Raw genomic sequence first — 6,000 nt, 5'->3', positions numbered from 1 at the left:
TATGTGGAGATGATGAATAATATCTGTGTTTTAAACCCAGGGCTGTGGAGTCGGTAGATAAATGTTCCGACTCCGACTCCTCTGTATTAATATGCAAATGTATTTTATACATTCCTTGAGGGAAAGAAACGCAACCTACCACAGGACTACTGGCTGGGAAGCCAACAGTCTACTGTATTGCACAGTTTAAGCAAAAGACAAACACAATGAAAACAACGTTTTTTATTCTAAAACATGATTTTCCTAGGAGAATCCCATAGTCATGTTTAAAGTTTAAGCTAACAATCGGAGTTTACAAGTTTTTATAGCCTTAGCTAAATGACAGCAGTTTTTCCAATGGTTTACAGCTTCAGTCTTGAACTATTGGCCCTCCATTCCCTTCACTTATACAAGTGTCTCACTCTCTAGTCCTGCAAAAAACATATTTATAATGGGCCAGATCCACAAATATCCTGCGTAACTTAAATCTTCCGATTTAAGTTACACCGCCGCAAAATTTCTACCTAAGTGCCCGATCCACAAAGCACTTACCTTGAAATTTGCGGCGGTGTAACTTAAATGTGTCCGGTGCAAGGCGTGCCGAATCTAATGGGGCGAGTCCCATTTAAATTAGGCGCGCTCCCGCGCCGGACGTACTGCGCATGCTCCGTCGGGTAACTTACCCGACGTGCATTGCGCTAACAGACGTCGCTCTGACGTCATTTGCTTAGACGTTAACTTAAATGGCGTCCAGCGCCATTCACGGACGTCTTACGCAAACGACGTAGAGTTTAATATTTCGACGCGGGAACGATGGCCATACTTAATAGGGCTTAGGCAAATAGGACTTAGCCCTATTTTTACACGGCGTAACTTGACGTAAACTACGTAAATTCAGCGCGACGGGCCCGTCGGAACGTTCGTGGATCGCCGTAAGTGCATATTCTAGGCCGGCCGCAATGGCCTCGCCACCTAGCGGCCGGCCTAGAATTGCATCCTTAAGATCCGACAGTGTAATTCAATTACACATGTCGGATTTTCTGCCTAACTATGGAAAACTGATTCTGTGGATCAGTTCCATAGATAGAAACAGGGATATGACGGCGTATCAGTAGATACGCTGGCGTATCCCTTTTGAGGATAACCCCCTTAATCCCTTATCAGTGAGAGGCTAGGTTACACATGGACGCTGCGTTCCCTGTAAAAGCAGAACACAACACTATGGAAAGTATAAGTATTGCAGCTCCTAATTGTGCGTTGCGTGCCATATAGTGAAGCACATGAAAAGCATGCTTCTTCACGGTCACTTAACGTGTTCGTTTTGCGGTTACGTGAGGCACTGCATGCATTGGTCTTTATTCTTACAGTAGAGAAGTCATTAATTATAACTTTTTGTGAATTGGGACATTTAAACTTGCTTTTTTTTTTTAATTCCAATCTAAATTTAGTCGGAGTCGGTGCATTGTTTGCCGACTCCGACTCCAGGTACCCAAAATTTCCCCCGACTCCGACTCCTCGACTCCGACTCCACAGCCCTGTTTAAACCTCAAGAATCTGATAAGAATGGTTCCTAAAGTTCTTTCAGATAGCTGATCCAACGCATTTCAATGTCTTCCTCAGGGAAAAACAGCAACTCTGAAATTGCAGAAAAAAAATACATATACTTAGTACAAACAAAACAAAGGGCGATGATGAATAATCATAACATAGTCCTCAGTAGAAATAACATATTCATAAATTAAAATAAAAAACTTACATGCACCTGTCCCAGAACAAGAAGAACCAATCCCCTCATATGGAACCCCCTCTCGAGTCCCCCAAGAAAGGGAAAGACGTCCACAGCAAAAGGAACCACCAAACAAAACCAATTGTTCAAAATAGGATTGCCAGAAGAAACAAAGCAAAATGTCCCAAGATTTCAACGGACAAAAAGTCAAGATAGCAAGGGGCAAGTAACCTAAAAAATGGAGAGAAGGAAAAACTATTCCATTGGAAAAGAACCCCCCCCCCCCCTCACATTTTGTTTTGTTTGTACTAAGTATATGTATTTGATTGTTTTCTGCAATTTCAGAGATTTTGTTTTTTCCTGAGGAAGACATTAGTGTAAATCCACAAAGTTGAAACGCGTTGGATCAGCTATCTGAAAGAACTTTAGGAACCATTCTGATCAGGTTCTTGAGGTTTAAAACACAGATATTATTCATCATCTCCACATATGCACTGTCATTCATTGTTTTTAACCCACCACTTTTTGGTGGTGGTTATTTGTATGTATGTATATATATTTCTGTCTTTGTATATTTTTGTATAATTTTTTCTATTAAATTTATATTTTTATATATATTTTCTGAACCCTTTTTTCATTGCCCATGAAATCCCAATTTTTGGAGGTATTTTCTTCTTTCATCCCCTGATTTCCCTATCACTATCTAAGTTTATTTCCCTCAATAAAAATACAAAAAAAACAAGTGCAAGGGCTGTTTCATGTCTCTGGATGCTTGATGTTGTGTGCCTGGATGGGCAGGGTGATAGATAGACCACGACACTAAGGGCCCTTTCACACGGGGTGGAACGTGTCCAGGCTCCACTTTGCTCAGCGGGGATCGCTCCGCCGATCCCCGCTGAGCAGGCAGATGACAGGTTTGTCTCTGCACACTGTGCAGGGACTGACCTGTCAGAGCGCCGCTCTTCCCTATGGGGAATCGGATGACGACAGACCGTTGAGTCCGTCGTCATCCGATCTGCCAGACGGATGGAAAATAGGGTTTTCCTCTGTCACACTTTGGCGGATCGGAGCGGGTCGGATCACCGCTGACATCTGTGGCTCCATAGGGGTGCACGGATCGCTCGTTCAGGTCCGCCTAAAAAACTGACAGGCGAACCTAAACGGTCCGCCCGTGTGAAAGGGCCCTTAAGAGCCCTTGCGAGGGTACTGCTACAAACGTTTTATATTAATGAATTAAAGCTGATCATTCTAATCAACCTCTCTCAGCTGTAAATTGTTTGTCTCAACCCTCTCAATGACAATTTTTTTGGACAGCTTGGTCTTTTAAAGGAAGTTAAACAACTGGTCAGATTGCTAGATGAAAATAAAGAGGAAAAGGAAAAGAAATGCAGCCGACCCCGAAAATTAGCAATTCAGAGTTTGCGGCCTCATTCGTTTGCGGATTTTTCCCCAGCCTAGCATTCACCTATAAGTGCCGGTTCACACAGGGGAGACCTGTCAGGCGAATTGTCAGCCTGACAAGTCATGCTTCATGCAGTACAATAGAACCGTTCTTATAGGGGAGACTCAAATCGCTCTGACTTAGAAAAAGGTTCCTTTACTACTTGGGGGCGACTTCAAAGCCGATTGCATTGACTTCTATACAGAAGTCGTTTTGCAAGTCACACTGAAGTCAGGCTGTACAGAGCGGCTTCAGAGTGGGACCGCAGTCGGGCGACTTTGAAGCCGACCCTGTGTAAACCATTTATAGGAATTTTTTTACCACATCCAAAATTTGTTGATTTTCACAATTCATGGGTGCTAAAAGAACCCGCAAATTTCGGAGGTCAACTGTATATTACATTTTTGTTGTTGGGTTTAGATACACTTTATTTTCAGGAGTAAACGGGGTTCAGGAGCCCTGAAAGAAAAAAAGGAAATGCATTTTTTTCTGCCCCTCCTTACCACTATTTAATTTTGGTAAAAAGTTCTGAAATGAGCTCTTGGCCTGAAAAAACAAGCTGCATGAGAATTTATTCTAGAGCAATTCACTTCTCTGCACAGCCTTTCTGTAGCTTGGTGGTAGAAAGAGTCAGCCCAAAAAGGGCCCTTAGGTAGTTTGATTGACAGAGGCACCCATTGTGGTTGTTCAAAGAATTGGCATGAGTTGTCCATCCTTTGCCAATCGACCTACCTAATGGCTCTTTTTCCGCTGACTCTTTCACCCCCAAAGTGCACCCAGGATGGGAATGACGCTGTGTGGAGCATCTAGGAAAGCTTCATGTTCCCTCTTAGCTGGGTGACCGCATCCTCAACAGTTGTAATGCCGCGTACAGACGGTTGTTTTATGCAAAAAAACAACGTTTTCTGTGAAGTAAAAAACGACGTTTTTGAAACTACAATTTTCAAAAACGACGTTGCCTACACACCATCGTTTTTTCACAATGCTCTAGCAAAGCGAGGTTACGTTCACCACGTTTTTTCCATTGAAGCTTGCTTCATAACTAGCTTCTGGGCATGCGCGGGTTCAAAAACTTCGTTTTAAACGTCGTTTTTTGCTACACACGGTCAATTTCTGTGACACAAAAAACGACGTTTTGAAAAACGACACATAAAATTGAAGCATGCTTCAATTTTTTTTTGTCGTTTTTTACAAGACATAAAGCAACGTTTTCCCCCACACACGGTCAATGAAATTGACGTTTTTAAAAACGTCGTTTTTTTACATCGCATAAAACGACCGTCTGTACGCGGCATAAGACCATTTTGATAACAACAAAACCTGGGGAATGCCCAGGGAAAAATCAAGCCTACTTACCGACCAGCTCGCAGAACAGCCAATTAACCTGTCTAACAGTATGCGTTTAAAACAGGCATTTTGTCCGCACGCATTTGCAAACGCATGCGTGAGCCATACCATTTGTAAGACCATTTTGCCCTTTTTTTCTTTTATTATGGAAGCACTGCATTCTTGTTTTTGCATTAATCTACTACACTATTAAGGGCTCTCGCGCCTCCCTCGATTTTCATTTTTGGTGGAAACTAATTGCCGCGTACACACGATGGAAAAAGTCAGACGGAATTTTTTCATCGGATATTCCGAACGTGTGTATGCCCCATCAGGAGTTGCGACGAACTTAGAAAGGGAACATGTTCTCTTTTTTTTTTTCAACAGAAAAAAATTCTATCAGAAATTCCGTTTGTATGGAATTCCGATGGAGAAAAAAACATGCATGCTCGGCTTGTCGTAGTGTTGTACGTCACTGCGTTTTTGACGGTCAGAATTTGGTGTGTTCGTGTGTATGCAAGACATCTTGAGCGGAATTCCGTCAGAAAAATCTGTTTATTCCGACGGAAAAACTGGTCATGTGTACGCGGCATTGGCTTTACCAGAAACCCCCCAGCCAGCTCCTCAGGATCTTTCATTCCACAATCTACCACCACACCCCAGACCTCTTTCTGTAGCTTCCCTGTGTTACAAAGCAGTAAAGGCTTATAACAGCCCAGTGAGAGTCTGGTATGGAGAAGTGTAAACAAAGTTTAAAAATGGCAGTAATGCATGTGAACATACCTGTGACACACCTAATAACTAGGGGTGCAACGGATCAAAAAACTCACGGATCGGATCGATCCTCGGATCAGGAGTCACGGATTGGATCATTTTCGGATCAATAAAAAAAAAAAACACAAGACAAACAAAAGTTTTGTCTTTTTTTTACATTTTTATTAATATTTTTTTTTTTTACTACCAATGGCGGTGATCAGCGATTTTTTTTCGTGACAGCGACATTATGGCGGACACATCGGACATTTTTGACACATTTTTGGGACCATTACAGTGGGAAAATGGCAATTACAGTGTTACTGTTTTACTAGTGTGGGGGCAATGTTGGCTATGGCTATTATTAATAGCCATAGCCAACATTGCCCCCACACTAGTAAAACAGTAACACTGTAATTGCCATTTTTGCCACTGTAATAATAGTCATAGCCAACATTGCCCCCACACTAGTTAACAGTAACACTGTGTGTATAGCCATTTTCCCCCTGTAATAGCCATTAGCCAACTCACTGTACTGATGTACTCGGTCCGTCTCACTGTACTCAGGTTGCATGCAGAGTCAGCGCGCTCTTGCAGAATAGAAAAGATCCACAAGCAGAGGGAGGGGTGATGACGTCAGCGCGCACCGCCGCCGAGTGTACCAAGATGGCCGACCGCTCCGGAGCTAGGCCGAAGCCGCGGTCTTTCCTAAGGGCGGAGCGTTCCGCGGATCACATACTGTGCCGATCCGAACAGGTCGACCGGTTCGGATTGC

Source organism: Rana temporaria, chromosome 3 (assembly GCF_905171775.1).
Source record: "Rana temporaria chromosome 3, aRanTem1.1, whole genome shotgun sequence".
NCBI lineage: Eukaryota > Metazoa > Chordata > Amphibia > Anura > Ranidae > Rana > Rana temporaria.
Note: the sequence above shows the minus strand (reverse complement) of the source record.